General features: G+C 41.7%; 1 protein-coding gene across 2 annotated transcripts in view; it reads right to left on the bottom strand.

Annotated features, from left to right (window-relative positions):
- PID1 (phosphotyrosine interaction domain containing 1) overlaps window positions 1–15,280 on the bottom strand; it is a gene marked incomplete at both ends in the record, with an annotated part of 88,958 nt that overhangs the window by 57,899 nt on the left and 15,779 nt on the right. The gene's annotated exons all lie outside the window — the stretch shown is intronic.

The following is a 15,280-nucleotide window of genomic DNA, read 5'->3' on the forward strand; positions in this document are numbered from 1 at the left end:
AATTCATGTGAAACGTTTTGTTCTCAGACCCTGTGTACTTTGAGTTTGCTCTGGCTGGATGCCTCCGCTCCATTGCCAAGCTTATGTGATTCCAATCAGCAGGATCGCTGCCCAAACAAAACACAATCCCAGATACAAACACCCTCCAAACTGCAGGGAACTTCAGAGTGAGATGAGAATTTCATGACTGATCCTCTAACATCTCTCTACACTTGGCCAAACTAAACCCCTCAACCTAAGCAAATCTGAATATACTGGATATTCAGAGACTAAGTTCCCAGTTGAGCTGAATCGCTCAAAACCTGAAGTCCCACTAGAGACATCACCATCAGAGTAGGAAGGAGTCAGTATTTCAGGACACTCATAATCATGAAAACAAGACCTCCATAAAACAGCAGTGGAGGAGGTAAAAGAAGCCACAGTACTACAATAAAAAGATCTTGATCAGTCTCTACCTTACAGTTCCTAAATTTCCCGGTCATAATTTCAATGGGAAGTAGCCATGCAGATTGAAGACAAACATCTCAATAGGTCTATTTGGATTTTTACAGTTTATTATTTACTGATGACTGTTAAACATATTTTGAAATTAGTTGCGGTTTCCAGTGCCTGGTGTTCATGGCATATATTTTATACCAGAACAACGCTCTTTTTTTTTAGATTCAGTAGAAATGAAGTATAACAACTTTCACTGATGTATCAACTGAGCTGCTCTCATAAATAACTACTTCCCAACATTTTCGCCGCAGAAATCAACTCCAGAAACCTCCATCAGCCCCAGAAATTAGCTCACAAATTTTAATACCATTCTCACTACTGAACTAGCTCTCACGCCAGCCAAACCCAATTAAAAGGTAGTTGCATTGTATGTTGTATTAAATGCAATCATGGTAAACATTTACATTTGCAGTAACAACTCTGCCTTTTTTTTTCCGTCCCATCCCTGATGATGTTGGTATTCAAAATATGTTCAGAAGTCCAGCACACAAAACCAGCCTGGGAAGCACAGCTCCATTACATAGCACTGGAGAAAAATAAAGTCATCCTCATTTTCTGCTGTTCATCTTCTCATCATCAGAGCAGCAGTACCTCCCCAAAAGCTTTGTGTCCATGTGCAAGCCTAGAATTTTAAACTAGACTACAATCTCAGAAGTCTTGGCTTGCCAGAATTTCTCTGTGCAAGCACAGGTATTTATCAGTCCTAGTATTCTTCAGGACAAATGGCAGCCAAAACATAACCCCAAGACAAGACAAATATGTTTTGGTTTGGTTTGGGGGTTTTTGTTTGTTTGATTTGTTTTGTTTCATTTTAAAAGAAAGGAGGGAAGAGTGGAAATAAATGAAGCAATAGGAGCTGACAAGAAGAGAAAGAACAAAATAGGACACGCAGCAGCATAGATATGTCAAGTTCATTCACTTTGGTTTTGAGCTGACCCCCTAGTTGCTTTCCAACATATTTTTCCCCTAACATGAGCTTCCAGTAGATGTATTATTTGGTATAGTTGGCTGAATATTAAAACAATGGAATCCTGCAGCATGAAGGCGGCTGTTGCTTTTTCAATTTGCTCTTGGAGGCTTTCCAATAATTTCTGTGTCAGAGGATGCTTTAAAAAGTTCTTTCTCCTCACTCTGCGCCTGGCAGAGCAAGCCTATTTCATACAATACCTGCCAGCAGCCATTGCGTTCCCCAACACAGCCCTTTCAAAAACAGCATTTCTGTCTCTCCGTCTTCGCCTTCATTTTTTGAAAGAAATCAATAACTTGTTAAGCAGTTACATAGTTCAGTGACCTCTCTCTTGCCTTCTAAGACTTGTTCTCTGAGACAGAAATATGGACTGGATGACATAAGTGCCTGCTAAAAACCGGGAATTTGCCCCAATTATTTGCTAGAGGTAACATTGTGCCTAATACCATGCAGAGACAAAGGGTGTATATTCTTGCCAAAAATGTTTATGTATTGCTTAAGTACAAACCAAATGAATTTTTGGGATAAGTCTCATGAATTCTTGTATTACAGCTACAAGATAATGAGAATCCATTCCTTTCTCTGTCCATTTTATCACTGACTCCTTTGATGTTAATTTACAGCACTGGCTTTTCCAGGGCTGAAACACCCCCAGGATTTAAGTCTGGCATCCTTGAGAATCTCTGAGAGGGGCTCCTCCTGCTTCCCGAGTGAACAGACTTGCTTCTTCAGCAAGTCAGACTTTTTGGAAAGCCTCCATCAGGGTGCATCCACTCAAGCTTTGTAGAGGGCAAAGAAAGCAGCCTGGCGGCTTTAGCCTTCCCTCTCTCCACACATCCCCACGAGCGCTATCGGTACATGTTCCAGAGCAGCCCCAGGCAAACCGTGTCTGGCCAGCACTGCTGTCCCATCATAGGCACCTTCCCAAGGAGACTTCCCCAGTCCCAACTACACTCACAAGCAGTTCATCTCCTGCAATATTATTCCTTTCATGCTTCCACCAGCAAATTATTCATCGTGGATGATGCCTGCCAGGATTTACAGCTATACAAACCTTTGAGCAGATGATGCCGAATATAGACAAAACATGGCTCCCACTGCAGTGCAAATGCATAACCCCTAACTACATGCAGACTCCACACAGTAGGTCTTCTCACTTCTTAAAACCATGAATAAGAGCAGCACACCAGAGCATAGGAATAAGGGAGTCTACAGAAAGTGATCAGAATGCCCTTCTACAAAGTGTCTCATTAATTCAGCAAAGCTTTAGAATTGGACAATTGACAGGATTTGCAGCAAGAAACCTTTACAAAAGAAAATCAAACCAACTCATTTACATTCCTGTTTCTCCTGCAACTACCTTACTGGTTAAGTTGAGCCAAAACAGTTAGATGTAAAATTACTCGGCATTTCCAGTGCAGAACGATTCAAGTACAGTGGCTGAGGACAGTGGTCCCCGTTGCTAGGCTGACAGTGCAGCCCCCTCAGATCCATGTTCTCCCGATATAAATGTTAAATCTGCATGGTGTTTTCAAGGTTTTTCAAAAGTAATTAATCTTTTCTGACGTTTCTATTTTGCTGATTTTCAAAGGACAAGTCCTTAGTGACTGACGAGAAGGGAGATTAAACTTCCAAGTTCTCACAGTTTAAGCACCCAAACCCAGATATATTCAGAAACTCCAGTTTCTCTGTAAAACCTCAGTTTCTTCCTCTTCTCAGCAAAGTTCAGGTAATTTTGCAGAAGCCTAACTAATCCCTCAGCTGAATATGAAGTTTCAAAATGCTAGTGATTATACACATATATACATATCCACAGCTCTTAGAACAAAACAAAAAAACCCAAACAAACAACAAAAAAAGGCAAATCCTCCAGAAAGAAATAAAATATGCACCATGAGATTCAACCAGACGCCCTTATCCTCCCAAGGCATGGTTAATATATTATCTGCCAGTACATATGGGACCAATTAAAAAGAGATAACTCCTCACACAGGGACTGCAGCATCACTCTGGAGGAATCCACAATTGATTAAACAAACTCAAGTAATTCCATTCTGGAAACACGTGCTCATTCATAACCAAATCCCAGTCTTTAGGAATGCCATATGCCATGAAAATATATATATATATATATATTTTTTTTTTTTTTTAAATCCCTGCTTCCACAGAAATCTATGACAAAACAGATCTGAGGTTCAACAGGAATAGAACTAGTCCCCATCTTTTCTGCTCTTTTACATGTGCTACTACATACACCTCCGTGAAGAACTATGACTACTTTTTAGAGTAGTAACTAAATTGTTATTTCAGCCTTATGATTCAACATTGCCAATGAAATGAAGAGCACTGAACAATGGAAATGTTAAATTGTTTAACTAAAGAAAACAGAGAGGTCAAAACTATCCAAACATTCCCTTCCAGCAAGACCAGTAGAACTTGAAGACTTCAAGCCTGTACAAGCATCATCATTCAACCTCTTTCCACTGTGAAGGCTAATTCCTCTTTTTTTTCTCAGTATTTATACTCTCACTTTTGTCCAATCGGCTCCAAACTTTGTGCAACACAGCAATGACTTGCAAGTTTTTGACATAGAAAACAGCTGCAGAATAAACAATCCCACAGAGCAATAGACAAGGAGGAACACCCTCAGCACAGCCTCAGCTTTCTTCCCTGCTGCATCCATTGCTGACCACCTTGAACAGCATCCATCCATTCTCAGCCACTTTGCAACTCACACAATTTTGCATCAAAAAAGCCAGTCAATTTTGAATCTGCAAGTTTGGGCTCAACTTTGAGAAATACAGTCACAGAAGAAATAGGAATGTAAATGAGAGGTGGGTTTTATTATTATTGAATGTTTCTTGGTACAAACCCTGTCAATTATTGCAAACAATATTTTAACAACCCCAGGTTCCAGTATAGGTTGGGAAATTACATATTAGAGAGCAGTGTAGGGGAAAGGGACCTGGGGGTCCTGGTGGACAACAGGATGACCATGAGCCAGCACTGGGCCCTTGTGGCCAGGAAGCCAATGACATCCTGGGGTGTATTAGAAGGGGGGTGGTTAGTAGATCAAGAGAGGTCCTCCTTCCCCTCTACTCTGCCCTGGTGAGACCACATCTGGAATATTGTGTCCAGTTCTGGGCCCCTCAGTTCCAGAAGGGCAGGGAACTGCTGGAGAGAGTCCAGCGCAGGGCAACCAAGATGATGAAGGGAGTGGAGCATCTCCCTTATGAGGAAAGGCTGAGGGAGCTGGGGCTCTTTAGTTTGGAGAAGAGGAGACTGAGGGGTGACCTTATTAATGTTTATAAATATATAAAGGGTGAGTGCCATGAGGATGGAGCCAGGCTCTTCTCGGTGGCAAACAATGATAGGACAAGGGGTAATGGGATCAAGCTGGAACACAAGAGGTTCCACTTAAATTTGAGAAAAAACTTCTTCTCATTAAGGGTGACAGACACTGGAACAGGCTGCCCAGGGGGTTGTGGAGTCTCCTTCTCTGGAGACATTCAAGACCCGCCTGGACATGTTCCTGTGCGACCTCACCTGGGCGTTCCTGCTCCAGCAGGGGGATTGGACTGGATGATCTTTTGAGGTCCCTTCCAATCCCAAACATACTGTGAACACATTTCAGGCTTAGGGGAAAAGAAATAATACAGAATATCAACATCCAGGTAAAAGCCCTGAGCTTCTCTAGATGCAGACCTAATATATATCCCTGTAATACAACATGATGGAAGTATTCTGAATACCCATGACATTTATGGTCCCCAGTGTACCTGTGTCAGGCAGCTAGTTAAACAGATGTGAAAGAACCAACAAAATTAAAATAAATGAACTGCCTCCCCAGCATTTCCCCACTGTCTTCTTCTTTTGCCCCTTTCAATTTAACTTAGAAGCATTTCTGATGTAGTAATTCCAGCACTCCTCAAAGCACATAGAGCTGTAATTCTCCAGGAGAAGTTAACAAGGTGGTTTTATCAAACTTGATGCATCTGAAATGTAAATTATTTACCTTGAAAGAAAAGGGAGTGAAAGAATTTAGGGGCCTCTGATAAAATATTAAAGTATTGAATCTTGTGAATAGCAATTAGTCATTCCTCTGAGGAAAAAATGTTTCAAGATAAATATTCCTTTTAATCAAAATAGGCATGTATTTGGCTGAGTAAAAACCACACAACTGTGATGCAAAATGTTTAAGCAGCTTTAAAAATTCAGTCCTTTGTAATTATACCAAGACTACTAAAAATTCCACTTTCACAACCACCACAAATAAATAATTGTTAAAATAAATCCAGTGGATTACCATACAAAAATGTGTCTTCTGCAGCTCAATCTTGTAATAATGCTTTATATAGCATGTCTCTCTGCCCAGATTTGCAGCTTTTGGTATTTGCATTCTGACCACTAAGCACAAGGGTTATCAATCTTATAATTCACTTTTTTTAATACTCAAAATTCTTCATGATGCAGCCCTACTGATGGCTTCTCAACTACACTTATCTAAACTATTTGCATATATAAAGGCCATACAGGTATTTCAAAAAAATCTCCAAGCCGAACTAGTTGATGTCAGTGACAGTAATCTGGCCAAAAGAAAACAAAAAAAAAAAATCTTAACATTTAAAGATATGGCAGGAACCAGGCAGGCTGCAAAGACAAGGCAGATGGATGCATGCACATGGAGATTCAACATGAATCTCCAGCGCTGCTTCTGTATGGGTCAGCCTCAATTCTGCAAAGGAAGAAGGATCCACAGAAGAGTTTACAAGGGAATCTGTCAGGTTTCCTGGCCTCTTCCACAAGTACATCCAGGAAAAGTAACTGTCTAGGTCAGAGTGTTTAGTGCAGTTTCTTACCTTTGGAAAGCAAGGATAATTTAGAAAGCAATTGAAATAAACACCAACTCATGAGTGAGGATCATCAAGACCAACTACTCTGATGGAGCACCATCATCAGAAGGGAACCACTGTGGAGAGCTTCTACTGGTGACACCTTTGGGCATACAGAGAATAACACAACAGCTTCACAAGGCTCCTGTCTCATCACCACTCACTTCCATCAAGGTTTTCATTACGGCTGCCAAGATCCTCAAGATTGCCCACTGCAAAGCTTCTCTGCCTACACAATAGGCAAGCACATTCTGCACAGAACATTCCACATAGGCACAAAATAAGGCTTTACCTCTAGGTCTCCACTTGGTAAGTCAGAGGGCGGTCAGAGTGGAACGCTCAAAATAGACATTTATCTTCCTGAGGGCTGATTCTGAGCTAGATGTCATAGGGCTACTTTCCTGCTTTCCAAGTGTTGGCATTATTTAAATGAAAGTCTGTAAAAGTGTTTGTACTGTTGGTAAGTTCCTTGGGAGACCACCACAACTAAAATATTTTAGTTTAGAAGAAAAAAAAAAGTCATTTCAGTCCAGAAGAAAAGCTTGAAACAGATAACCTCAAAAGTGGAAAGTCTGGACAAGCTGTTAACTGAAGGCATGGATTTTTGAGAGGGAACTTTATGTCAATTAATAACCACTAGTTTGCCTTCACTATACCAACATTTAATCCAACTACACTATTTTCAGTCTTAGTTCCAGTAGCAGAATGCATCCTGGTTTGATGTTTATTCAATTTCGGATCCCAGGTTTTCTGTCTGGAATGGACTTTCAAATGACGTTAGGAAAGCCTCTGAAATAACGTCAGTAAAGTTTTGCACACACAGCTATTTGCACAAGCCAAATCTACAGTTTTAGAAGACGATTGGCCAGGTAAACATTTGTCTGCTCCATTCTGAGCAGCTGATGAGTGCAGAAGACTTTGATGTTTCAACAAAGCCTGTTCTCTCCTGGTGCCATCCAGCATGTACCATAATTGAAGTGCTCCAAGTTGTGCTTTTTCTCATCATCGAGCACCAGTTGGGTATCACATGCATCTCAGCATCACCCACAGCACAATAAGCACAACAGAGAAAATCAGAAGTTGTAGAGCTACAGAATCTCTCTGCAGAAACAGGAACACACACTACCAACATTTGCTGTTGTACAAACTAGCCCAGTGTATGCAGCAGTGCTCCATAAAGGATGACAATGGGTTTTGACTGTGGCACAATGAAAATAGCTATATGATGAGTGCAACTGCTTAAGTGCCAATTTTAAAAAATAATTAATTTGTAGAAATAAAGTTCATAAATCATTTGAAAATGTGGGCCCTTCTCAGAAGGAAACATGAGACCTGGTTACCCAGGCTATGGAGAAGGCTGAGGTACTCAATGACTTTTGCACCTCAGTCTTCACTGGCAAGTGCTCTAGCCTCACTGCCCAAGTTGCAGAAGGCAAAGGCAGGAACTGGGAGAATGAACTGCCCACTGTAGGAGAAGATCAGGTTTGACACCATCTAATGGACCTGAAGGCACATAAGTCCATGGGACCTGATGGCACACGACCACAAGTCCAGAAGTAACAGGCATATGAAGTTGCTAAGCCACTATCCATCATATTTGAGAAGTCATGGCAGTCCAGTTTAGATATTAGGAAGATATTCTTCACCATGAGGGTGGTGAGGCCCTGGAAGAGGCTACCCAGAGAAGCCACAGATGCTACAGTCCCTGGAAGTGTTCAAAACCAAGTTGGACAGGGCTTTGAGTGGCCTGGCCTAGAGGAAAGTGTCCCTGTCTATGGCAGGGAGGTTGGGACTAGATGATCATTAAGGTCCCTTCCAACCCAGACCATCCTATGATTCATTCTATTATTCTGTGATTGCCAACTCAGCAAAGTAAAGCCATTCCTGAAGCAGGTTTGGGATTGTCTTTCCTGCTTACACAGTAGACAAATCACAAATGCAATTTACTGTGAAGCTGCCAATATTTAATACTGTTTAATGGTGCGGTATGTCTCTGAGTGGGAAAAGGGTGCAAGCATCTACCTAGAGAACAAATTAGTTCATCGGCTCCAGTAGAGTTTCCCTCCTTGCCTTCCTCCCTGAATGTGTGCTGCTTGTGGTCTATTTATTTGCTGAAATACCAACACAGTTGTGACAATTTTAGAGAGGAATCAGGAGACAATTCTGAAAACCGCATAAGTAACAAATGCACTATTGAAGAAACAAGACACACAGAGGATGCAGGGTTAAGTCTCAGTGGTAACTTGGCAGAGCTACTTACAGCAACCCCTGCCACCTGCCTTGGGTTTCACAAAACACTCCCAGAGTACTGCTGCCCTGTAGTAGCTTAGATTGTAGCTAGCCCAATGGCCCCCAAAGAAGCAAGGTTGTCTTATGTATTATATTCACTTAATAACCATAAGCGTTTTTTTTAGATAAGTCTTCCAGGTACAGTTTTAATGTTAAAGCAATTCCTCCTTCATTTTAACCATCCACTGGTACAGAGCTGATAGCCCAGTACATTTAAAAGTACGAGACACTGTTTCAAGAAATGCCATGATTTATCTGGCAGAGTTTAGTCAGTAGCCTGGATGTACAACACCAACTGCCTCCGATGCTTCCCGAATTCAGCACTGAAGTCCCTCAGCTTTGGACTCAGCTGCCCATGGTGCATGAAGTCACACAGCAAAGCTTCCTACAGCGACCAACACGTCATCTTCTGCCTGCAGTTTTACAAGAGGTTTGGCCACATTTAAAAATGCATGAATCCCACTTGAGTGATAACTCTTTCTTCATGGTAAGCATTTGTACAGATTTAGGCAGTTATAAAACTCATTACATGGAAGGATGGTTGGAGAGAGGATAAATATTGCAATATTTTTTTAAAAAAAATTATGATATTTACATAGCATGAAAATTCATACAGTAGTTTGTTTAAGGATTTCAGTCCAAAACAGTGACAGAGCTCTCACTTTGTGCTGCTGGACATTGGTTGTTGGTCAGTTGATCTGATGTCCCAGTGATTAGATCCCACACCTGGACCGTACAAATCAGGCAAAGCAAGGAATTGTTATCTGGGATGAGGTCCAGTATAGTCCCCAAATTATTCTTTTGAGGGACTGTGCTTCATTTCCCACAATTATGCCCCAACACACAGGGGAAATTGGTCTTTGGACTCATGTAAGATGGGAATGAACCACTTCTACTCACTGGTAGGCATCTTTTGAGGAAAGAGGAAAGTTATAAACCCTTCCTAAGCACTCGTTAGGAAGGTGCATATTTGATACCATACAGTATATTGGCAGCCAAGTGATAATTTCATCCGGAAACCCAAGTTGTGGCTCTGCTAAATGAGGTGCTACACCCAAGCAAGATGCTGCAATCCCAGAATACGTTCCTGATCCACACCAACTCTGCAAACATCCCACTGCTCTCCTTAAGGCTTTGTGTCACTCTTTGGAAGAAAACTTAATTTTTAAAATAAAGCCCACTAGAAGGAGATTAACTGCCCTTAAAAAATACTCATCTTCTTTGCTTGTTATGAAGTGGCCCATACATATGTCAGATAAGCGTTGTAGACGCCGATAATGCATTAAATAAACACTTATGTTTAAAATCCATAAGCCAACTTATTACTAGTTTGAGACATACAAATATCTACAGCTAATTCAGTTCAAGAATCCTCTGCTCTCAAAATGTCCATTCAGCAGCCCTGCCAGATACTGTTTCACAATACTACAGGCTCACTTATTCACAAACAAATCATTAACATTCTTGACAGAAATCCATAGCATACAACAAATCCCAGCTATGATAGTGTTTTACTACATTTGCTGTGCCTATCATGAATGGAACTTCTGTTTTCACAAAAAAAAAAAACCCACCCTCAACAAATAAAAGGCAAATTATTCTCTGTGAGAAAACCACCAGGATGAAATGCCTGTGCACATATTACAAACTAATTATCAAGTTCATATAGTAATAAACATGACGTTCAGTAAGTGAAATGGGCTGCCACAATTTATTCAAGAAATTTTCTTGCTAGAATCCTAATAATTAAGAAACTCTGATCATAAGATATGCCATTACAGACTTTAAAAATTTCATCAGCTAGAAGGGAAACCTCTTATACATCCCCATTTCTCCACACACGGGCAGAAGAATCATCTGAAAAGACCCTTCTAAAGCCCTTTGGCATTCTCTTACTGCCAGGGTTTTATTTACAGCCCTGAACCAGAGGGTTTCAGCCAAGCCCTCAAATGATCAAGGCCCATTTTTACACACATACATCACATCTTAAATTATACTAATTAAAATGAACAGAATAGTTTAACAAATGTATCGGGACCAGGCTTATTCTCTCTGAATCCAAACTGCATAGATGGCAGCATAGAGCAATAGCCTAAATCAGGGTTTCCCCCAAAACAGTCCACAGGTAAAACCACTGCAGGTGCCCCACAAAGGCTCTGGCATGCAGGCAGCATCCCCTGCACCGAGGGGCAGGGGGGCACAGTGGGATGGGACCCCCGGCCCGGGGCTGCTCCACAAAGGGGCTACTCCTGCCCGGTACAGACCGCGCATCTGCACACAGCATCCAGCCGCTGGTCCGCTGCCAGCAGAGCTCCAGAAATCACACTCTTTACCCTTAATTCACTGGTGCCTTCCTCACCATATTTAAAGAATTAAATTCCTCTCTGAATGGCCATATTTAAATAATTTTTTAAAAAGAGAGGGGAATATAGTTAAACTTTCTATTGATGGTCTTGGCAGATGACAAATACATTCGCAAGAGCTGGACTTCTCCCTGGATAGATAAACATGAAGCAAACTGCCTTCTGCGCCGGCTGCCAGCTCAGCCCAGGGAATAAAAGATGTTTTCAATTCCGGAAAAGATACATGTGCACTGAAACACTGAACGTTTAGCAAGGCCTCAGTCCTGCAAGAAATCAGACCTTACTTACCATGCTGTGCACAGGCCTGTGGGCGCTGGTGGCTGCTCAGAGTAGGTAAAAATGAGCATTATAGCTGAAACTTTTCAGAAATCAGACCTTTGTTATTGCTGTAACTGGTATATAACGTATTTAAAATTACACTACAGCATTTACTAGGGGCACATCCCCTCTTGTTACTATTTTGATTGGCACAGGTTTTCTGTTTACAGCTTGCATTAGTTCCAATTTTGTGATAAATTAACTTCAGCACTCCCACATATTAATATAGACAGCATGAATAGCTGGCAGTCCTTAAGTCCGACCTCCTGAGGGATGCTCTGCAACTCAGGAGAGCAAGTTAACAGCATCTATTTATGGGTCTCACTCTGTACCCAGCCTTCAGAAACATTCAAACCTGGTTTTTGCCAAAGAATGCAGCTACCCAAGAACCACTGTGTGTGTCTAGCCTGGTTTTTGACACCACAGACTGCTCTTGCTTCCACCCCTCATCTCCTAAAGTTGTAACACATTTGTTAGTACAGAAAAAGTCACAGCTGAAAGAGTACAAGGGATGAATACATTTAGGAATCTTGCCATTTGCCTCCAGGTTTTCTGAGCATCTCTGAATCACAGTTTTAGATGTTGTCTGCAACAGTAACAGATAAAAGCCATCTTTAAAAAGCAACAACAATTCAAGGCAGAAAAATCACAGGTCTATAGGAAATGAGGCACAACAGAAATCCCAGATTATGAGGGTCAGGCTAAAGTGATGCATTATTTGAGAAAAGGCAAACAGCTCTGTCAGGAATCAGCAAGCAAAACAGACAACAAGTTAAACAGCCATTTGCCCTATGATACAACAGCAAAATGATACTGAAGCCTTAGTGCCAGGACACCTCAGGAGACGGCCACGCTGCAGAGCCAACGAGGCAGCACTTGGTTAGGAAATACGGACTGCACAGCCTTGCGGAGGGAGGCCGGGAGAGGGCAGGAGTGAAAACATCTACTTAGACTGGAAAACTCAGAAGGAAAAGGGCACTCACAATTGGGAATAATTTAACCCTGCTGAGTTATTGGCAGCTGAGGGTGCAGGGCAGCTGGCTAAGGGGGAGTGATGCACACAAAGCGTCAAAAGCCCCTGCACGGACCCTGGAGAAGTGCAGCTGGCACAGCCAGAAGACAACAGCAAAAGCTCTGCATCAACAGGAGCCTGGGCAAAAATCCTGAGGACTTACGTGTTTGCCACCTTACATTTCTCATATTGTGGAAACACCAGTATTGCCAACCTCAACTTTCCTACGCTGACCAGTGACAGCATGAAAAACATCTTCTAAACTCTGCGAACCAACAGCTCTACGCCTCCTGGTACTCCTAACAGTTGTTCACTAACCTGGTTTTAGAAGCTGAAATAAACACTACACTTTTGTTTCTAAAATAAACCTGTCTGTCACTGGTCATGCTCCAAAACACCTCTCATGGCAAACTCCAGCTTGTGCACACCCTGTGCATGGTGTTCCTGCAGACACCCTGACCTACCTGCTTATCACCTTCAATGCACTAATGCTATATTTTGCCCACTGATCTAGTTTTGGGTTTTCTTTTTTAAAAAAAGAAAAGCCAGCGCACAACCCTCAGGCCCCTCATCCAGCAGCAAAGTCATCAGTATTTTAGCAGTGATTTTGAACAGGAGCAAAGCCAAGCCTGAATTCTCAGGTTATCCTTTGCAAAATCCCAGCATTGTCATTAGCAAAAGATCAAACAGGTTGGCTCAGATGGTCTGTTATTTCTGTACCTGCGTTTATTAACACTAGGTACATAAAATTTAAAAGAACTGAGGAAGTGCTAGAAAAACACGTAGTGATGTTAACCACAACGGCAAACTAAAAGTATGTACCGATCCTTTCCTTCAGCCAGGAAATATTTTCAAGCTGTTTCTTTTACAGCGAGTCACTGGGTAGGAAATGCTTTTTAGACAGAAAAATATTTTCTTTCCACAAGACTCCATAAAATCCACACACAGAGCACAGTGTACGTTCTGACGAGAATTCATTACTTGTTTACTGCGGTAGTTCAATACACAGCTAATCCCCACGCATTGGCTAAAGAACTTATTTCCTCTGGTAAGTGAAGAATGGTCAATAGAAACAAACCAGTCTGATTTTTAAAAAAGAAGAGGCAGAGCACTGGCAACATCTGGCATCTGCACACTGTAAAAAGCTGAAGAATGACATTAGAGAATACAGGAGGATGCCCTTTGTGCACCTTCCAGTTTTTTGTAAGTGAAGGTATTCCAGAATAAAATGTTACCAAATTTAACGGAATTGAGATGTTCCAATGTACAAAAATAATGTCCTGAGCCCAGAGCTATTAATTCTTAAGAGCTGTGGGCTGTAGCTTATCATTATCATCTAGAAGTGAAGGATGGTTGTAACAGTCAATTCCATTTCTCCCCAGTGACTAAATCATGTACTAGCTAAATCATTTATTAATGTCAAAGGCTGACATTTTTCAATTAAGATGATGTTCTGGAGACTCTGGCCATCTGAACCCTGTAATCCTGTTTGTGCATACGCTCTTGCCAACAAAAAAAAAAAAAGTCTGACAAACGCATTTCACTTAAACTGAGTACTAATAATTTATCATCAGTCCAACCATATATATCTACAGCTACATATCAACATATCAATAAATATTTACAGCAGCAACCACATGGTGTTAGGGGTTAACAAGACATCAATCAAAACATGCACATTAGAAACTGAAGTCATCATGCTCCCAGTTGCAACTCTTCAGCTCCTCATGTGAGGACGCAGCCTTTGCCCATCCAGTATCTCAGCAGACAGACACACAGCACCTGGCTGCTCTGGGAGGAGAGGAAAGGGCAAAACAGCCAAGAGAGAAGAACAGGGACATGCTTGCTCACATGGCAGAGAAGTGAGCAGCCTCCCAACCATCCAAAGTGGCCTGCTGTTCCTTGTCAGGTCCAAAGGAGAAGGACACATCCCTCCAGCAACAAAAGTATGATCCCTGTAAGTGAGCATCCTGCCCATTAGACATTTCACTGTTAATTTCAAATGAATTATCTATAATGTAAATGCTGGTAGCAATGACCTTTGTTTGGTTTGGGTTTTTTTGTTTGTTGCTGGTTTTAGGTTTTGCTTGGTTGGCTTTTGTTTCTTTGTTTGTTTTTTAAATCACACCTCTCCCACATCCACTGTTTAAAATAATTCTTTATCTTGACCCACTCACCTATGAGAAAAAAACACACCGAACAACCAAAAACATGCAGTGAAAGTTAAGATGAGCTACACAGGGTAAAACAGCAAAATCAAGTCCGAGAAATAACAGCACTGGACTAGTTTGTTCAGATGTTACTAAGAGCTGGCCAGACTCCACACACTTTCTCTTTGCTTTATTTTACTTACCATTAGTTTGCAAGAGATGATGATTAGCTAGAAAAACTACATTCTCTTTTGACTTTCAGGTGTACAAAGCAGAACAGCATCATATATTTCCTAGAGCAAACCCTAGATCTGTACGCAGGGTATAGTAACCACCATGTGCAACAACCAGCCCTGGCGATAAATCACCACACAGCACTTGCAGCACAGACTCGCTGTGCATCCCATCAGCTCCTGGTCAGATCCATCAAGACCAGCGAGCAACTGGAGGCACCGAGTGACACAGCAACCTCAGGCAGGCACCTGCCTCCGAACTCACTTCCAAAACCTTGTTCGAAGGTTGGGCCTCTACATACCACCACATATATAAAAACTTTACAAAGCATAAGATTACAGTCCAGTGTGAGCTGCCAGCCCAACCCTCTGCTCTGCTGGAGATCTAGACTTTATCATCTCTTTACCATGTTCACGTTCATAGCCAAGAAGGATTACAAGGGCTAAAGAGTGTGACAATGATGCCAAATATTGTGAATCACTCCTACAAAGCAAGTGGTGTCATTCTGGTGCAAACAGCATCACACCCTCTCTTCACCAGGGTAACGTCACCACGCA

This window comes from Nesoenas mayeri (assembly GCF_963082525.1).
Source record: "Nesoenas mayeri genome assembly, chromosome: 9".
NCBI lineage: Eukaryota > Metazoa > Chordata > Aves > Columbiformes > Columbidae > Nesoenas > Nesoenas mayeri.